This window comes from Manihot esculenta, chromosome 13 (assembly GCF_001659605.2).
Source record: "Manihot esculenta cultivar AM560-2 chromosome 13, M.esculenta_v8, whole genome shotgun sequence".
Classification (NCBI taxonomy): domain Eukaryota; kingdom Viridiplantae; phylum Streptophyta; class Magnoliopsida; order Malpighiales; family Euphorbiaceae; genus Manihot; species Manihot esculenta.
Genome location: NC_035173.2, coordinates 18,876,914 through 18,898,719, shown reverse-complemented (window position 1 = coordinate 18,898,719; position 21,806 = coordinate 18,876,914). Strand labels below are relative to the sequence as shown.

Genomic DNA, 21,806 nt, shown 5'->3' with positions numbered 1-21,806 from the left:
TAGTAAAAGCCATATGTTAGACTAGTGATTATGAATGATGCAGGTTAAGTAGTAGAAGCACCAAAAAATAGAATGTGCATATATATATGTGTGTGTATGAAGGTATAAGTTTAGCAACTACCCAGTAAATTCAAATTATAAGAATCGTTTACAACAATATATATGGGACTATATATAATAAAAAGTTATATAACATATTGATGTAAGTACTAAAAAGAACATATTTTCAAAAGAATGAATTATTAGAACAAGTAACTAAACTGGTACGAGCATTATGCTGGTAATGTTTTTATCTCCAATTTTGAATAAATAATAGTTACGATTATTATTAGGGATAAAATAAAATATTTATGGAAATTCGAGGTTGGAATTTAAATTGCATTTGAATATAAATGTTAAATTCTTCAAATTTTAGGTGCTAAAAAAATTAAAGATTTAAAGGATTTATATGATTAATTTTAATTAAAAGAAAGAGGGACTAAAATGAAATTTTTTTTTTCTTTTAGAACCTTTATACGTGGCTTTACTTTATCCACAAATGTAAAAAAAAAAAAAAAAAAAACACTTTAAGAAGAATCTGGAATTAGAAAGGAGACGAAAAAAGGGAAAGCAAAAAAGAGGAGGAAGAAGAAGGTGGAGGAGGAAAAGGAGAATAAGAATAAAGAGCTAGCTGAAACCTTATCTTCCTCGTAGAGGGTCTCCGAAGAATGGAAGAAAAAGAGAGAAATGAGCTATGAGCAAAATAAATGTGGATTATAGGACAATAACTTTTCCAACCAATAAGGTAAGTGTCAGTTATTTTTCACCGTTCATCTTCTAGTATGTTTAGAATATGTGTAGAACTTATAATTTTAATTTAGTAATTATTTAACGGTTGGATTTAGAGAAATAAAGGATAAAATAGGTTTGAGATGCTAAAAGTGCTGGGTTATTATTCTTTGAGTAAAATAAATAGTTAAAGTGCTTATAAGACTATGAAATTTGACATGATAGATCTTTGATATTTTGAAATATTATATTAAAATTTGGAAAATTTTAAACGTATAGTTTGTGAATAATGAATATATTTTTTTATAGGTACTAGAATGGAAAACTTGCTGAATTTTTTTTAAATTTTAAAATTTTAATGTATTCCTATATATCTTGAGATATAGAGATGATTTAATAATTAGTATTTTTACCAATATTAGGTTCTCATGTTTAGAATGTGTAGTTAAATTACAGGATGATAAAATAGTTGGAATGTTATATATATATATATATATATATATATAGAGTTTATATTGAAATATTGAATTAACCGCTAAAATAGTTTTTTTTTTTTTTTCAGTATGAAGTGTTATTTTTTATTTGAAAATATTTGTATATATATTATATCTAGTAAGTTTAATTGCATATTTATTTATTCCTTCACTTACTTTATTTAATGTGAATTGGAGTTTTGAAGAGTTACTGTGATGTTTTCGTGTAAAAATGTCAAATTTGGATATTAAAAAAAATTATTTGAAATAGATAAATTATTTTAATAGAACTAATATTATATTTTGAGGTAGAGTATTGAATTGTTATTTGTGGAATATTTAAATATTATGAAATATTTAAAAAACTAGGCATATTAGTATTATAGAAATATTTTAAATACCTTGATTGGGATGTGGACAATCAAATGATGATATAAAATTTATATTTTACTTAAATCATTAGGACCGATTATTTAAGTTTTACGATAGAGTGTTAGCTTAATTTTGAGAGGAGATTTTAATATGAAAAATGAAAGATTGAGTCATTATTTATGGATTATATTGATAGTAGTTTGAATAAATTTTATTATTATGTACAGTGATATTTAGTGTTTTAATAAAATAATGCTAATAAATGGATATGATAATATAAAAATATATTTATTTATTTTCTTAATTATTTGTTGGATAATCGTTACTCTTCCAATTGGGAATGAAATGTTGAGATAATGTGGCGGATTATTAGTAGAAATTAAATTATATTTTTATAGAACTTACATTATTATATACTATTAAGAGATACGATCCTCCACTGAAGTACGTAGACAGCCAACAGTGCGGTCCAAAATTAAAAATTCTTGTTTTCTCTATTTATTTATTTATTTTCTTATTAGTTTCTCTTATTATTCCTATTTCATATAAAGTGTTAATTGTAGAGGAAGTCAGACCAACTATTCTTCTTTATGTTTTTTAATTCCTTATGGTGTCTCGTATGTCAATGGATATAAATTTAATTATTAGATTTTAGGATTATAATTCTATTTAATTTTTTTGTCCTATAAGGAGGATAGTATGTAAAAAATATATATACATTTTTTTTATGACTGATTAGCATTTGGCATAGGGTCATCGTTTGTGTAAATATATGTATATGATTTTATTTGAAAAAAAATTATGTTGCTTAATTTTCAAAGTTTTTTTTGAGAATGTTCCATCACTATATCAAGTTGTTTTTGTCATTGTAGTTTAGAAAATAGGTGTGACAATTAAAATGGTATTAGAGCATAGGTTATAGATTCTATCTGTCTATTAACGTATTTTTAAGTTAATGCGGAAGTTTGTTAAGTTTCAAAGTTACTGGTGAATATAACATTATGCTTAGTAAGTGAGATTGTAGGTTTTAAATGGTAGACTATGATGGTACTATAACAAAAATAAATTTACTTTTAATGGAAAGATGCATTAATTATCTAGATGAATTATGAAATATATTTATGTAAACCATCTGTTTGAGAATGTGAGTTTATGTAATATACTTGTGACAGATATTAAAAAAAGAAAAAAAATTAGAAATCTAAGACTTGATAAGTATGAATGTGGGCGGTAATTATGTGAAAAAAAAGCATGAGGATGAGTTGGAATTTGGAACAGATAAAAAACTAATGTAGTTATAGAGTTATAAACATTATCTTATTTTCCTACATTTTATGACTTTAGTCTAATAGTTAGTTTGAACTGTAAGTAATTGATTCATTATGACCTGACACGGAGCAACTAGCCTTGAACTTTACAGCAGACTTGGATCGGATTTAACTTTTGCTGCCGACGTTCGATGGAGACCTACGATAGCTTTTCAGAAAGGAAATTTTGAGACGCACAACTTTTAAAAGTGTGACGAGAGTCATAGGCTATCACAAAGTTCGATATGAAAATTCCACCGTTTAAGGGGTCAATTTTGTATTTTAATTATATTTTTGGATATTTTTATCATTTTGCATATTAGGGTTTTTTCTATCATAAATAGCCTTTCCTTAGCTATTTGAAACTCACTTTTCAATCTTTGAATAATTTCAATAAAACTTTTCGGCTTCTAACATATCGTTTCTCTTATATCGTCTTAGCCAAATTGTATTGGTTAAAACTCCTGACGGAGTCTAAACAGTCCTTTATCATATTGATATCAGAGCGAAGTTCATCCATGGTAGACAACCAAGAGGCGCGACTTGCTGCAATTGATGCATCTTTGGCAGAATTGAGGGAGATGATCGGACAATTAGCCTTATAGCAAGGAATCCACCAACCTGCCACCACCAAACGCCCCCACCCAGTTCCAAATCCTATGGTCGCCAATCCTATGGCCGCTAATCCTGTGGTCGCCAATCTTGTTCCTACAAATTTCCAATAGAATTATTAGGAAGGTTACAAGATAAAGATAGACCTTCAAAATTTTTCTGGTTTGTTGGATGTAGAATTTGTTCTTGATTGGTTGGCGGAGGTTGAACATTTCTTCGAAGTTATGAACGTGAAAGAGGATCGAAAGGTTTCGATTGTGGCATATAAGTTAAAAGGGGGTGCAGTAGCCTGGTGGAATTTGGTTCAAGATGAACGCTATCAGAGGAGGCTGGAACCCATATGAAACTAGGTATTGATGAAGTAGATGATTGAACAACGGTTCTTGCCTAGTGATCACTCTCAGATTTTGTATAACTGGTATCATGATTGTGTACAGGGAAATCGAAGAGTGGATGAATATACCGAGGAGTTTTTGAGGTTGTAGGCGAGGTGTGATAACTGTGAGAACGAAGCCCGGTAGGGTGCTCATTATCAGAGGGGCTTGAATCATGAAATTTGCTGTATGATGGGAGTAGCTGTGATTTTCACTTTGGCAAACGCCATTGAGATAGAAAAAAGGGCAGAAAATCGTGTTGATTGGCAACCACAGCAGCAATATAACTAGAATTTTAATTACAGAAATTTTGGTTCAACAGGGACGCAACAGTATAGAGGCAATTACAGCGGATAGCTTTCTAAGGTTGTAAATCCTGGCAATCCTCAGAATACTATGGAAAAAAGGAGAGACAGTAAGGGAAAAGCAGTCGCCACTACAACAGACAAAGGAGGCAAAACCAATCCTTATCAGAAGCCAACAGGAGACATATACTACTGCTGCAGGCAACTTGGTCATCGATCGAATAATTGTCCAAAACATAGAGGAGTTAATAATTATCATCGATAGGTTAATGTGGTTGAGCAGGTGGCTGAATCTGAGGAGGAAGTGGATGACGGTGATGGATCTATTGCTGGTTCTAAAGATGGGGAGGTCACCTATGTGGTAAAGAAAATCTTATGCTCGACAAAACAGGAGGATGAGACGCAAAGGAGGAAGATTTTCTAGGCAAAGTGTCAAGTAGGAGAAGCAATTTGCAAGCTATTTATAGATAGCTGCAGTTGTGAGAATCTGATAGCTAAGCAATTGGTAGAAAAATTGCAGCTGCCTACACAGTCGCACCCTTCGCCATACAAAGTCGGATGGATTAAAGAAGGTCCGACAATTGAGGTCAATAGAATATGCAGCGTGCCTATCTCGATCGGTAAATCTTACACTGAACCTGTTAATTATGATGTTGTGGATATGGATTACTGTGGAATTTTGCTTTGTCGCCCTTGGCAGTTCAATGTTGATGCTTTGCATAAGGGGAATGAGAATTCATACATGTTCACATGGAATCGAAAGAAGATTACTATCTTGCCTTCCGATTATGCGAAACATTCTAAAGTGGAAGGGAAGAATGTTGTTAATGTTTCCATGGGAGTGCAAAGGCTATCAGGCGCAGTTAAGAAATGTGAGGGGGATACTGGCTTTATTGGTGAGAGCAACAAGCACAATGGAGGATGCACCATCTTTACCACCACCCATCAAAAAAATGTTGAAGGAGTTTCCCAGGATAGTGGAGGAATCCTCCAAGCTCCCACCTTTGCGGGATATCTAGCATCAGATTGATCTCATTCCTGGATCAAAATTACTGAATCTGCCTCATTACAAAATGAGTCCAAAGGATAGTGAAATCCTCCAAGAATAGGTTGAAGAATTATTGAAGAAGGGCCATATTCGGGAGAGCATTAGCTCCTGCGGAGTAGCTACCCTATTAGTTCCAAAGAAAGATGGGACTTGGAGAATGTGCGTAGATAGCAGGGCCATCAACAAAATTACAGTTCAGTATTGATTTCCTATTCCATGACTGAATGACATGCTGGATCAGCTATTCTGGTCTAAATTCTTCTCTAAGATTGACTTTAAGAGCGGCTATCACCAAGTTCAGATTAAGGAGGGAGATGAATGGAAGACAGCCTTCAAGACTAAGGAAGGATTGTACGAGTGGCTGGTTATGCCTTTTGGTTTGACAAACGCACCTAGCACTTTTATGCGACTTATGAACCAGGTTTTGCACCATTTCTTACACAAATTTATGGTTATTTATTTTGATGACATCTTGATTTTTAGTCGCAGCAAAAAAGAACATTTACAGCATCTTTGTCAAGTCATAACAACCTTGCAAGAAAGTGAGCTGGTTATTAATCTAAAGAAATGCATTTATACGACGGAGCGTGTTCTGTTCCTGGAATTTGTTGTTAGTGCAGAAGAGATATATGTTGATGAGAATAGGGTAGAAGCAATACGGAATTGGTCCATTTCCAAAACTATTTATGAAGTTTGCAGCTTTTATGGCCTTGCTACTTTCTATCGACAGTTTATCAGAAATTTCAGCAGCATCGTTACTCCTATCACAGATTGTTTGAAGAAAGAGAGAGTGCAAAAATTTGCTTGGACTGACACTGCCAATAAGAGCTTTGAAGATATTAAAGATAAGCTTACTTCTGCCCCTATTCTTGCTCTACTCGATTTTGATAAACTGTTTGAGGTTGAATGTAGTACTTGTGGAGTTTGGATTGGCAAAGTGTTTTCACAGTCTAAAAGGCCTATTGCCTTCTTTAGTGAGAAGTTGAATTAAGCTAGGAAGAAGTGGTCTACGTATGAGCAGGAGTATTTGATGGGGCGAGAGTTTATTATTCACACAGATCATCAATCTTTGATCCACTTTAAAACTCAAAAATATGTGAATAAGATGCATGCTCGATAGACAATTTATTTTGGAGCCTTTCATTATGTCATAAAATATAAGGCTGGCCATAGTAATAAGGTGGCAGATGCTTTGAGTTGGAGGGCTGCTCTATTGATTACAGTTAATCAGGAGGTTGTAGGTTTTGAATTTCTAAAAGATTTTGTATGCTATAGACGATGACTTCGCTGATATATGGGCTAAAGTCCAGGCTCACCAGTCTGCTGATGGGTTCTTGATACATGATGGCTTTCTTTTTAAGGAGAACAGATTATGTATTCCTCGATCTTCTCTACGGGAAAAACTGATTTGGGAGGTCCATGGAGGAGGTTTGAGTGATCATTTGGGGTGTGATAAGACTATTGCTGGGTTGGAAAAATGTTTTTACTGGCCACAATTAAAAAGGGATATAGGTCGGATGGTCCAGAAGTACCAAGTTTGTCAAACTCAAAAGGGTCATTCGCAGAATACGGGCCTATACACTCCACGGCCTATTTCAGCATATCCTTAGGAGGACTTGTCTATGAATTTTTCTCTTGGTCTTCCACATACTCAACGTAGATCTGATTCCATTTTTGTTGTTGTTAATAGGTTCTCCAAAATGACGCATTTCATTCCTTGTAAAAAAACTAATGATGCTTCTTATGTTGCAAAATTGTTTTTCCAGGAGATTGTTCGCTTACATGGCGTCCCTAAGACCATTACTTCTCATAGAGATATGAAATTTCTAGCTCACTTCTGGGTGACTTTATGGAAATGTTTTGGAACTGAACTTCGATACAGTAGTATTGCCCATCCCCAAACTGATAGAAAAACTGAAGTGGTGAATTGCACGCTTGGCAATCTTCTGCGCTGCATCTGCAGTAATAAGAAAACAGCTTGAGATCTTGCTCTTGACCAAGCAGAATTTGCTTACAACAGTGTTGTCCACAGCTCTACAAAGATGTCACCCTTCGCAGCTGTGTACAGGAAAGTCCCAACACATACAGTTGATCTTATTGCCCTTCTTACAGGTTCTCCCAACAATATTGCAGTAAGCAATTTGGCAAAGCAACATGTGGATGTCTTCAAATAGGTACAATAATGTCTTACAGAAGCCAATGACAAATATAAAGCTACAGCTGATAAACATAGGTCTTTCAAGTCCTTCAATATCGATGACTAAATCATGGTGTATTTACGCAAGGAACGTGGTGGAGGACAGAAAAAGCTTGACTCCAAGAAGATTGGTCCATTCCGGTTCATTCAAAAGATTAATGACAATGCCTATATTCTTGACCTTCCAAATGAGATGAAAATTTCCAAGATGTTTAACATGGCAGATCTATTTCAGTACTACTCTGCTGATAACAACTCGAGGCCGAGTTCTTTACAAGTGGAAAGGAATGACATGGAGCAACTAGCCTTGGACTTTACGGCAGACTTGGACCAGGCCTAATTTTTGCTGTCGATGTTCGATGGAGATCCACGATAGCTTTTCGAAAAGGAAATTTCGAGACGCACAACTTTCAACGTTTAGGGGTCAATTTTGCATTTTAATTATTTTTTTAGATATTTTTATAATTTTGCATATTAGGATTTTTTTCTATCATAAATAGTCTTTCATAGGCTATTTGATACTCACTTTTCAATCTTTGGAGAATTTCAATAAAACTTTTCGGCTTCTAGCCTACCGTTTTTCTTATATCGTCTTAGCTAAACGATATTGGTTAAAACTCCTGACAGAGTCTAAACAGTCCTTTATCATGACCATAGATAAGAATGAAAAATTGAAAGGCAATTGTATTATTGAGTTTGTGCCAGAAAATCCCAAATATTGAGAAGTATAATAAGGTTTTTACTTTTCATGAGAGTTTGATTCATTTTATGATTAAAGAATATGTATATAATAGAGAAATTATTTCAAATAATTATTGTCCTTATGAATATGTTTAATAATTTTACTTTGAGAATATTAGGAAAAAAATGGAGCTTTATAGATGTTAAAAGTATGGAGTATCAAATCATGTACGAGTTTCAATTTTAGAGTATCATAATGGATGCTTGACGGGTGTTGAATCCGTCAATTTAAAATTTACTTTTCTTTTCTCAATTCACAAGAACTTGTAGACATGGTAAGCGAGTATCGATCCCACAGAGACCTTAATCTTGTTTAATTTAGATAGCCAATTTGAAATAGAAGAATAGTTTAATTCAAAAAGTGAGAAGAAGAGAATTTTTTGAGGAGAGGGGTTTTGCCTTGGGCAAGCCAATAGAAATAAACTTAAAAGAAAAATAATAAATAATGCAATTGAAATTGAAGAAACAAATAGTTAAAAAACTTTCAGCTGAAGGTAATCAAATTGAGATATTTTGCAGTTGATCATTGGTTAGAAACAAAATATTTCATATTATTACCTATTGGTTGGTTATAGTGGTCAAACACACGAATCCCATCAATTCTTCCTTATGAATAAATTAATCCGCTTCGCGCTTAAATTAATTCCTAGTTAACTAACAATCCCAACACACGTATAGATTTAATTAGTCAACTGCATTAAGAGAGAAGAACCCAAACTTGATCAATAAAAACACGCGTTTTATTTAAATCAAATCTACTAATTTCTTAATATAAACTAATATATTAATTACTACATGTTATTAACCCAATTAAACAATTACAGATTTAATTAGATTAATTAGCTATAAGTCGTTTTCCCAAGAGATTCAATAGGCCTCTTGAATTCTCAAGAAAACAACAATGGAGGCGGTGTTCCTCGAAATCAGAAATTGACAAAAAATAGAAATAAGATGAAGAGAATTAAGTGCATAACCTCACAACTTGAACAAACCTCAATTTAAATTAACTTTCAACTGAAAATAAATTGTTTAGCCACTCATGGCCATAATAAAATTATAACAACTAAGCAAAAGAAGAAGAAAAAGAAAAGAAGATGAAGAAGAGAGTGAGGGAGCAGCAAGAGAGGAAATGAGAGTGAGAGGTAGAATATGATTCTCCAGGTTGAATGTTATGAGCCTTTATATAGGCACAAAAAGATAAAATTTAAAATAAAATCTATTATCCCTATCTTATCTCTATCCTCATCTTATCTCTATCCTAATATGATCTTTATCCTCATCTGATTGAGTTTGATTCAATTGGACTCCACTTGAAGCTGATCTTATCCTTGCTTAGGTGGCAAAATCTATCTTATCTCCCCCATCGCATTGGGTTACAGGTTTGGTCAAGGTTGTAGCCTCCCAGTATAAAAAATCCTTTAATTCAACCTTTTTTCTTCCTTTTCTCAACTTCTGCTCATAAACCTGTACAAAATTAAATTTAAATTCAAATTAAATATTTATATCAAAATTACAGTAAAATCAATGAATTAAATGAGGAAAAATATGTGATTTTTGCAACTCATAAATGCTTAACAAGAATTATGGAGAATTAAGATTTAGGGAGAATTTCTACTTAATCCCTATAGTAGGAGAAACTCACTAGTTGGTCTCTCAATTTTAAAAAATATATTAAAACATCCCTAACAGTTTAAAAAATTTACTAGTTAGTCCCTTCATTAGTTTTGGCCGTTAAATATTGTAAAAAAGTTTAAAATATCCCTAATACGGAGGGACTAATTAGTAAATTTTCTAAAAATATGAGGGACCAATAATAAGTTTTTCAAAACCAAAATGACTAAACAGTAAAATACTTGATCAAGCATAATTTAGCAATATTTTTATTATCTTTATTACTGTTTAAATACACATTTTTCTAGTTTAATCTATATTTTTATAATGTTTTTGCAGAAAAGGAGAAAACTGGAAACTTGGAGAAAAATTACAGAAAAAGCTGGAAAATCGATTGGGTCGAAGTGATTTGGCCAAATCACTTGCAGAAAGCTGAAGCAGAAAACTGGGACTGACTTGCAGAGACGATCTGGGCAAGTGATTTGGGCAAATCAACTGCCCAAATCAAACTGATGCAGAAAAGTCCAGCAGCGCGAGAAAAAGGAAATTCAGAATTTAAAAAGTATTGGAGTCCTATCCTACTTCAAACACCATAAGACCAATCTTATGACAACTCCAAGAGTCACTTCAAAGGAAGACTTTCTCTAAAAGAAGATTTATTCATGATTAAATACAAAGGCAATGAAGGAATAAAAGACTACAAAAGACCAAGTCAAATTAAGATTTCAAATCCTAATTAGATTAGGACTCCTCACCTATAAAGAGGGACAGCATCCAACCAGCAAAAAATCATCAAATTTTATCCAGATTTTCGGCAGTAATCTCCCTCTACTTTTCTTCTTTCTTTTTGTGTTCTTTGTCCACCATGAGTGGCTAAACATCTATTTATCTAGTTGAAGTTCGAGAATTTTCAGTTTGTGATGAATTGGGAGATTTAAAACTCCATTGTTAAGCTTCTATTTTTCAATATTTATGCAACTTGTTCTTTATGCTATTATTGCTTTGTTATTAAAATCAATTAAGGCCTGTTGCTTTTAATTTCATGGGTAATATATTGTTAGTTTGAATGATTTATGTCCGTAATTGCTTAGATTATTTAAACACAAGTACAATTGGTTGCATAATCTAAACTGGACCACGCGGTAGGCAATATTAGAATTGGGTTTCTCTAAGTCTTAATGCGGTTAACAGTTGAAAAGTAAAAAACCCCAAGGAGGTTCCTTGGCAACTTGTTAACTAGTGTATGATTAGCGAACGTTTCCTAATCGAACTAAAATTAAGGAGAAATTTGGTTGTGAGAAGCGTCTTCCACAACCTAAACTAATTTATTGAATTAAATAGGAGTACCAAAGAATCAATGATCAATTCTAAAACTGAAATAGATCCATACTTCAACTAGATTCCTTCTACCATTGATTTACTCATCTTTTTAATTATTGCTTTCTTATTACTTAGTTTTAATTTTAGTTCACTTGTAATACCCGGCTAGACTCCGGTATCGGAATTCCTACCGTCTGGTAGAATCTCGGATGTCGGAAACCTATAGAAGGGTAAAATCATGTTTTTATAAAATGTTTTAATGTATTTTATGGTTTTAAGCAAGAAAGAAATTGAGTTTTGAATGAAAAAGACTATGGAGGCATTCCCAGGTTCGGCCGCCGAACATTGGATAGTTTAGGGGGGCAAGTTAGGCTTCCGAAAGTAGCAAAGGTTCGGCCGCCGAACTTGCATGAGTTTTGGAGGCACTTTAGTCTGCCGAAGGGTGGTCTGGCCAGCCCCTACATAAGGGCTCCATGGCCGAAACGGGCGAGCTTTCTCCCCCTTTTTAGCCAACGGTGAGTCCATGCTCTCCCATGGTCATTTTTGATGTTTTTCCTCCAATCTTTCGAGTTTTAATGAGTTTTATCTTGGTTTGAAGATATTTGAGCAAAAAGAGTGAAGTTGGTGACTTGGAGACCAAAGGAGCGAGATCTCCCCCATCTCCGAGTTGGATCATCTTCCCTCTCGATCTTCAAGAGGTAAGAGTAGATCCACACTTCTTTTCAAGTTTTGGTTGAGTTTCATGAAGTTTCTTGGGGTGGAAATGCATGTGTAGGTTTATATTGAGTTTTTGGGTTTATGTTGTGTTTATGGACAATGTGGGTTGTATGTGTTTGTTTGATGTATTTTGGTTGGGGTTTAGGTTAGTTTGAGACCCCTATGTGCTTGTTGGTTTGAGTTTGCATGTTGTAGAATAGGTAAATGCATGATTGATTGGTTTGGGGAGTATTTTAGAGTCATGTTCATGTATGTTTGGTCCCTCATTTGAGTCCACCTGTGTAGGTTCGGAACCGAGGAACCGAGGACCCCAGCAGTGAGTCAACTGCTTCAGTGTCTTGTCAGAGCTAGCCTAAGGTGAGTGGAATAACTCTTTATGCTTTAAAGTAAATAAATCAGTTCTTAGCATGATTCACGCATCATGAATGCCATGAGATATATTAGGGTGCTTGCATTAGAATTCACGAATATGTTGCATTGCATAATATGTTGATGATGTGGATGAATGTTGGATAATCCTTTGGCCCTCACTATGATATGATACGTAATGAGATGGTAATGATACGGTGAAAGACCAGTGAGGCCCATTCTACGCCCTTGGCCCTATGTAAGAGAAAGACCAGTGAGGCCCATTCTACGCCCTTGGCATTAATGGAATGTTATGATATGTTATGCTATGTAAGAGAAAGACCAGTGAGGCCCATTCTACGCCTCTGGCACTATTGGAATGGGTAGAGGGCCATAGGTGACAAATTCATCCTTGATGTGATTTGTTTGTGATGTGATGCATTCCATGATATCATATGTTTTAAATATAATGTTTTATTATTCTGCTCACTGGGCTCTAGTAGCTCACCCCACTCCCTTAATTCTCCCAGGTTTGCAGGTACGGGATAGACCAGGAGGTCAGCTAGAGTAAAGTCATGGTCATGTAATAGCTAGTGGTGGACATGATAAATATTGAAATGTAATGTTTAGTACAGTAATGTAATGACTAGTATTAAACAGTTATGTAATGTAATGGTGTTATTGAGGATAGAATTGTGCTTGACCCTAGTATGTTGTTAATCCCTTTTTAATACATGATTTTAATGATGTTTATGTAAACCAAACTTAATACATGTTATGTTACCCCATTGGAGCACTGATGAGGACTCCAAGGTGGGGTTGATGTTTATGTTTATGAGTTGTGCATGCACAGGTTAAGTTTGGAAAATGATTGAGAAAGTTCAAAATTTTTATGTAATTGTTTATTATGTATGGGATTAAACAGGTTTACAGGAGGTATGTCAGGCTTGCTACGGGTCCCGGCGGCCTTATGCCAATCTGGATCCTAGCGCCGGTAGCGGTCCGGATTCCAGGTCGTTACAGATTGGTATCAGAGCCCTAGGTTCATATGGTTGAACCTAGAGTGTTGGGCTCATAGATGTTCTAGAATGTCAAGCACAATAGGAAAATCATGTCCACTAGGATAGGATGTAGAGTCCTGTCTTGAAGGATGATGTGAAATGCCATGATTATATGCATGTGCATTAATGATATGCTATGTATGCTGTGTGTGTGATGCGGGTTCATGTGTTGCACATGAACCATTTGATGCTAATGTTTTTGTGATGGGCGTTGTTTTTCAGTAAGCAAGATGAGAGGAACTCGTCGATCTGCACGATTGACTGGAGTACCACCCCAAGACGAGGGCACGGATGCCCGTCCTCCTGTATTGCCTAGGGCAATGTCCTGCAGGTCTAGCAGGGAGAGAACATCGAGGGACCCTAGAAGGTCTTTTGATGTGAGCAGAAGAGGAACAGTGCAAGGAGGAATGTTAGAGGATGTGGGGCATGAAATGGATGTGGATCAGAGGAGGGATGGCAGTCTTGGAGTGAGTATGTCGGAAGAGGGCATGGGAGAGTCCCAAGGAGCCACTCAGGCCTCGGGATTTGTTCAGCCACCCCAGTACCCACCCTTTTCTCAGAACCCCGGGTATTCGATGGGAGGTACATCGGATTACCCCAGCTTTAGCCCTTACCACTCTCATATGCCATACCCACCTTTCTACCCACCATACCCACAGTACCCTATGTACCCACCCCCATCTTTCTACCCAGGTACAACAAACCCTAACCCAGGGGATGTTGCACCTCCTCCACCACCAGCAGAACCTACTGTCCCAGAAACCCAAGTACCTAAGCCTAGCTCATTTGGAGGGGGCAAGGTCAAGATGACTGATTACATGAAGTTGGGTGCTCCCCAGTATGAAACAGGTGATGACCCATTTGAGTACCTTGGGAGGGTCAAGATGATTACAGATGAGATAGGAGCTGATGACAGTAGAGCCATTCAGATGGCTGGGTTCACACTAAAGTGCAAGAAGGCCCGAGAGTGGTTTAAAAACTATGTGAACCCGAGGTTGGATAGCCTATTATGGGAAGAGTTTGCAAAGGAGTTTGCAGGATGGGCTTTCCCTGACAGTTCAAGGGAGTTGAAGATGATTAAATTTGAGCAGTTGAGGCAGACGGATGAGATGAGTGTGGATGAGTACACAGACAGGTTTTTGGAGCTGTTTTCGTTTGCTGGGCAAAATCTGGACACGGATCAGAAGAAGTCAAGGAGGTATATCATGAGGCTCCATTCTAGGTATTCCTCCTTGATCCAGTCAGCAGAGAGGGAGAGTTTCCATGCCATAGTGGATATGGCCCGGAGAATGGAGGCTAGTGCAATCATCGAAGGGAAAGTCAAGCAGTCAGTAGCACGACCTTCTGGTTCCAAGACCCCAGGTGGGGGAAGATTAGACCCTTCTTCTCTGAGTTCAGGCAGTAAGAGGTGGAGCAGTACCACCAAGAAGTCAAAGAAGAACAAGTTATGGAATAAGATCAAGTCAGGTCTGGGATTAGGAAGTGGCTCGAGCTCAGGTGCAGATAATGCAGTATATATGAAGTGTGGGAAGCCGCACAAAGGAGTATGTCGGTTTGGGACGACAGCCTGCTTCAGATGTGGGCAGGAGGGACACATGGCACGGGAGTGTCCTAGAGCAGCTTTTGTGGCACAGTCCCAGCAGACAGCTTCTGGTAGTATGGCTAAGCCAGCAGCTCCAGCCACGACTCAGGCTAATGGCAGAGGCAGAGGGAGAGGGGCAGCCTCTTCTTCAGCGGATTTCAGGGGTGAAGGTCCATCAGCTCCAGCACAGATCTTCACTATGACTCAGCAGGAGGCAAATGCATCAAACACAGTGGTGTCAAGTAATCTCATCATTGGTTGTTCTGATGTTTATGCCTTAATGGACCCTGGTGCATCGCATTCTTTTATTGCTCCGAGAGCCGTCGAGAGGTTGGGGTTGATGATCTCTGGGTTAAAGTGTCCCCTATGGGTCAGTGGACCCAAGTGTGACCCGTCAGTGGCAGAGTCAGTCTGCCAGTGTAGTCCAGTTTTTGTTGAGGGAAGATGCATTTTTGCCGACCTTGTGGTTCTAGATTTGACAGATTTTGACGTCATTCTAGGGATGGATTGGCTATCTACCCATGGTGCTACCTTGGACTTCAGAGACAAGGTAGTCAAGTTCAGATGTCAGGATAGGTCAGAGGTTGTCTTCAGAGGAGATCGGAGGGGTACACCTAAAGGTTTGATATCAGCCCTACAGGCTCGTAGGCTGCTCAGGAGGGGTTGTCAGGGTTTTTTAGCTCATGTGAGAGAGCTGGATAGTCATGTCAGAGAGCCCGCCTCAGTGCCCGTGGTTAGAGAGTTTTTAGATGTTTTTCCAGACGAGCTGCCAGGTTTACCACCTGCTAGGGAGATAGAGTTTGAAATTGAGTTGATCCCGAGAACCAGACCGATCTCTATTCCTCCCTACAGGATGGCACCAGTAGAATTGAAGGAATTGAAAGAGCAGTTGCAAGAGCTGGTAGATAAGGGCTTCATCCGACCGAGTACCTCACCTTGGGGTGCTCCAGTGCTTTTTGTGAAGAAGAAGGATGGATCCCTTAGACTTTGTATCGACTACAGGCAGTTGAACAAAGTCACTACCAAGAACAAGTACCCGTTGCCTAGGATCGACAATCTATTCGACCAGCTAGTAGGAGCAGGTTGTTTCTCCAAGATAGATCTGAGATCCGGGTACCATCAGTTGAGGATAAGAGAAGAGGATGTGCCGAAGACAGCATTCAGGACCAGATATGGGCACTATGAGTTCCTTGTAATGCCGTTCGGGTTAACCAATGCCCCTGCAGCATTCATGGATCTCATGAATAGAGTTTTCAGTCAATAACTGGATCACTTTGTTATTGTCTTCATAGATGATATTTTAGTGTATTCCAGGAATGCAGAGGAGCATGCCCATCATCTGAGGTTGGTTTTGCAAACCTTGAGGGAACATGGTTTGTATGCCAAGTTCTCCAAGTGTGAGTTCTGGTTGAGGAGCATTTCATTCTTGGGGCATGTAGCATCGGAAAACGGAATCGAAGTGGACCCCAAGAAAGTGGAAGCTGTAGCTAACTGGCCTAGACCCACCACAGTGACTAAGATCAAAAGCTTCTTGGGTTTGGCAGGTTACTACAGGAGGTTCATTCAGGACTTCTCTAAAATTGCAGCTCCTATGACCAGACTGACTAAGAAGAACCAGAGGTTTGTGTGGACCGACCAGTGTGAGGAGAGCTTTGAGGAGCTAAAGAAGAGGTTGACTTCAGCACTGGTGTTAGCTCTGCCGACTAGTAATGAGGACTTCACAGTCTATTGCGATGCATCCCGTGTGGGATTAGGTTGTGTGTTAATGCAGAATGAAAGGGTGATTGCTTATGCTTCTAGGCAGCTGAAGAAGCACGAGTTGAATTACCCTACACATGACCTAGAGATGGCAGCTGTAATATTTGCACTCAAGATATGGAGGCATTACCTTTATGGGGTAAAATGTGAGATCTTCACAGATCATAAGAGCCTACAGTACATCTTGAGTCAGAGAGAATTGAATTTGAGGCAGAGAAGATGGGTTGAACTGCTTAGTGACTATGATTGCAAGATTCAGTACCATCCGGGTAAGGCGAATGTTGTCGCAAACGCCTTAAGCCGGAAATCACTTGGCAGTTTGTCCCATATTTCAGCAGAGAGGAGGCCAGTGGTGAGGCAGTTCTTCGAGCTCATCAATGAAGGTTTGCAGTTGGAGTTGTCTGGTACAGGTGCTTTGATAGCCCAGATGAGAGTGGCACCCGTGTTTCTGAAGCAGGTGGCTCAGAAACAGCACGAGGACCCATAGTTAGTGAAGATTGCCAAGACTATTCAGTCAGGCAAGAACGAAGAGTTCAGATTTGACGGTAAGGGGATCCTCCGCTATGGGAATAGATTGTGTGTACTAGATGACGTGGGTCTAAAGGGAGACATTATGAGAGAGGCTCATAATGCCAGATACAGTATTCACCCTGGAGCCACCAAGATGTATCAAGATTTGAAGAGAGTGTATTGGTGGCCAGCTATGAAAAGAGAAGTGGCACAGTTTGTGTCAGCCTGCGAAGTGTGTCAGAGGGTGAAGCTGGAACATCAGAAGCCGGCTGGAATGCTTAACCCACTACCTATTCCAGAGTGAAAATGGGAGAATATAGCTATGGACTTCGTGGTGGGGTTACCGGCAATGTCCAACAGATTGGACTCCATATGGGTGATTGTGGACAGACTGACCAAATCTGCTCACTTCATCCCTGTCAGGAGTGGCTATTCTGTGGACAAGTTGGCGCAGGTGTATGTTGATGAGGTTGTCAGGTTGCATGGGGTTCCTATTTCAATAGTGTCTGATAGGGGGCCCTAGTTCACCTCTAGGTTTTGGCGGAGTCTGCAGAACGCCATGGGTACCAGGTTGGATTTTAGCACTGCTTTGCATCCACAGATAGACAGACAGTCAGAGAGGACCATCCAGACAATATAAGATATGCTCAGAATGTGTGTGCTAGATTTTGGCGGTTCTTGGAGGCAGCATCTACCTTTGGTGGAGTTTGCCTACAATAACAGCTATCATGCTAGCATAGGGATGGCTCCATATGAAGCTTTATATGGAAGGAAGTGCAGGTCGCCTGTCTGTTGGGAAGAAGTTGGAGAAAGGGCCTTGGCAGGGCCTGAGCTAGTAGAGATCACCAGCAGGGTGGTGCCCATAATCAGAGAAAGGATCAAGACTACTGTGAGCAGGCAAAGGAGTTATGCAGATATCCGCAGAAGGCAAGTAGAGTTTCAGGAGGGGGATTTGGTATTGCTCAAGGTGTCTCCTATGAAAGGGGTGATTCGGTTCGGGAAGAAAGGTAAGCTAGCTCCACGGTACATCGGACCCTTTGAGGTCTTGCAGAAGATTGGAAATGTATCGTACAAGTTGGACTTACCTGCTTCAATGGAGAGAATCCATCCGGTTTTCCATGTTTCTATATTGAGGAAATTCGTGTTAGATCCGGGCAAGGTTTTTAGTGAACCTGATGTGGAGATCCAAGAAGATCTCACTTATGTTGAGCAGACAATGCGGATCATAGACACCCAGATCAGAAAGCTAAGGAACAAGGAAATCCCGATGGTGAAAGTCCTTTGGAATCACCACAACATCGAAGAGTGTACCTGGGAGACACGGGAGTCCATGCTCCAGCAATATCCTCATCTCTTCTAAGGTGAGTGTTTTGTATTTTTGTTGTGTGTTTGGTATGTATGTTCATGTTTTATGCCATGCTATGTTTGTTTGGTGAACATTCGGGGACGAATGTTCTTAAGGGGGGAAGAATGTAATACCCAGCTAGACTCCGGTATCGGAATTCCTACCGTCCGGTGGAATCTCGGATGTCGAAAACCTCTAGAAGGGCAAAATCATGTTTTTATAAAATGTTTTAATGTATTTTATGGTTTTAAGCAAGAAAGAAATTGAGTTTTGAATAAAAAAGACTATGGATGTAACGACCCGAAAATCGGATCGCTACCGACGCTAGGATCCAGATCGGTTTAAGGCCGCCGGGACCCGTAGCAAGCCTGACATACAACTTGTAAACCTGTGTAATCCCATACATGATCATACAAACTCAAAAACCTGTAAACTTTTTCTTTCCATAACCCAAGCTCAACCTGTATAGATACTCATAACATAACATAACCCACACACTGGAGCTCTCATCAAATGCTCCAATGGGGTAACATAACATGCATACATTAAGCTTGGTTGAACATAAGCATCATAAAAACATTCTATAGATCATGTATCAAAAGGGATAACTATATACATAGGGTCAAGCACAACCTCTAATCCTCAATATCATTATTACATATCATGACTACATACAACGTTACATTACAATTTCATCATGTCCATAACTTCTAACTATTACATAAAAACAGACTTTACTCCTGCCGACCTCCTGGTCTACCCTGTACCTGTAAACCTGGGGGATAAGGGGAAAGGGGTGAGCTACAAGAGCCCAGTGAGCAGAATAATAATAATAACAATTTAAAACACATGCTATCATGTAATGCATCACATCACAACCATATCACATCAAGGATGGACTTGTCACCAAGGGTCCTCTACATAGTCCAACTGTGCCAGGGGCGTAGTGCAGGCCACACCTGGTCTTTCTCTTACATATCTCATAACATACATGTCCAACTGTGCCGGGGGCGTAGTGCAGGCCACACCCGGACTTTCACTTACATAGTGCCAGGGGCGTAGTGCAGGCCACACCTGGACTTCCATATCATATCATATCATGTCTCATCATACTGAGGACCAATGGGTCATCCAATATCCATCCACATCAACATCAAGATATGCAATGCAACATATTCGTGAATTCTAATGCAAGCAACCTAGGATATCACATGGCATTCATGATGCATGATTCATGCTAAAGTTTTTCATTTATTTAAAACGTAAGAGTTTATTCTACTCACCTCTGGCTGACTCTGACAAGACTTTGAAGCAGCTGTCACTGCTGGGGTCCTCGGTTCCTCGGGTCCGAACCTACAAAGGTGGACTCAAATGAGGGACCAAACATACTAGAACATCACTCTAAAACGTCCCTCAAAAACCCCTTAAAACACCTCAAAACATTCATGGAAAGCATGCAAAGGAAGGCTAAACAGGGCACTTTCGGCGGCAGGTTCGGCGGCCGAAAGTCCCTCCAGAGCCGAAAGTCAGGCAGGTTCGGCGGCACCTTCGGCGGCCGAAACTCCCAGACAGAGACGAAACTCATGCATGTTCGGCGGCACTTTCGGCGGCCGAAACTACCCTCCAGAGACGAAAGTCCTCTTTCGGGGGGAAGCTTCGGCAGCCGAAAGGCTTGCCTCCCAAGCAGGTTCGGCGGCCGAAAGTCCTTCGGCTGCCGAACCTGGTTTCTGCCGAAGGGCAGAAACTTGGTTCCTCATGCACAGTTGCCTCCCACCTTTTAGATCAAGAATACAACTCACTCAAAACATACATAGATACATACATTAGCTCCTAGGGGCTTCAAACTATCCTAAACCCCATCTACAACACATCAAACAACCACAAGCATCATACATTGCTCAAAAACTTAACATAACCCTTAAACCAACCAAAAACCTAAACATGCATTTCTACCCCAAAGATCAACTTAAAACTTGTTTAAAACATAAAATGAGCTCAAGATCGGCCCTTACCTCTTGAAGATTGAGAGGAAAACGACCCTAGATCGGAGATGGGAGAGATTGAGCTTCTTAAACCTCAAAACTTCAAAACTTGCTTTATACTCGAAAATCTTCAAAACAAAGGTGAAAACTCATAAAAATCATGAAGAATGGAAGGAAGAAACTCAAGATCGGTGAGGGATGGCGGAGAGCTCACCTTGGCTGACAATGGGGAGAAAAGCTCGCCCATTTCGGCTAAGGGACCCCTTTATAGGTGGCTGGCCAGGCCACATTCGGGAGCCGAACGTGCCTCCGCAACGCATGCAAGTTCGGCGGCCGAACATGAGGTTCGGCGGCCGAACCTGGACTTTCCTCACTTATGCCTACGGGGGCCTAAGGCTCTACAGAAGTGCATGCATGTTCGGCGGCCGAACCTGGGTCTTCCTCCAAGATTATTTTCATGCAAAAACTCATTTCCTTTTTACTTAAAACCATGAAATACATTAAAAAATTTTATGAAAACATGTTTCTACCCTACTAGAGGCTTCCGACATCCGAGATTCCACCGGATGGTAGGAATTCTGATACCGGAGTCTAGCCGGGTATTACATTCTCTCCCCCTTAAGAACATTCGTCCCCAAATGTTCCTCAACTAGCACAAGCATAGCAATCAATATAACATACATACATAGCACATGAACACATAAAGATCTAACCTTAAAAGAGATGAGGGTACTGCTGGAGCATAGACTCCCGTGTCTCCCAGGTGCATTCTTCCATATTGTGGTGGTTCCAAAGGACTTTCACCATCGGGATTTCCTTGTTCCTTAGCTTTCTGATCTGGGTGTCTATGATCCGTACTGGCTGTTCAATATAGGTGAGATCCTCTTGGATCTCCACATCAGGCTCACTAAGAACCTTGCCCGGATCTGACACAAACTTCCTCAACATTGAAACATGGAAAACCGGATGGATTCTTTCCATTGAAGCAGGTAAATCCAGCTTGTACGACACATTCCTAATCTTTTGCAAGATTTCAAAGGGTCCGATGTATCGTGGGGCTAGTTTACCTTTCTTCCCAAAGCGAACCACTCCTTTCATAGGAGACACCTTGAGCAATACCAGATCCCCCTCCTGAAACTCTACTTGTCTTCTGCGGATATCTGCATAACTCTTCTGTCTGCTTGCAGCAGTCTTGATCCTTTCTCTAATTATGGGTACCAACCTACTGGTGATCTCTACTAACTCAGGCCCTGCCAAGGCCTTTTCTCCAACTTCCTCCCAGCAAACAGGTGACCTGCACTTCCTCCCATATAAAGCTTCATATGGAGCCATTCCGATGCTAGCATGATGGCTGTTATTGTAGGCAAACTCCACC

The 21,806-nt window shown here is 39.0% G+C and overlaps 1 long non-coding RNA gene across 1 annotated transcript; it reads left to right on the top strand.

The window, feature by feature from the left end:
* The first annotated feature begins 603 nt into the window (after positions 1-603).
* Positions 604-10,802, top strand: LOC110629768. Its single transcript, XR_002490278.2, has 2 exons — positions 604-784; positions 10,148-10,802. It is a non-coding gene; the product is annotated as an uncharacterized LOC110629768 (long non-coding RNA).
* The last annotated feature ends 11,004 nt before the right edge of the window (positions 10,803-21,806 follow it).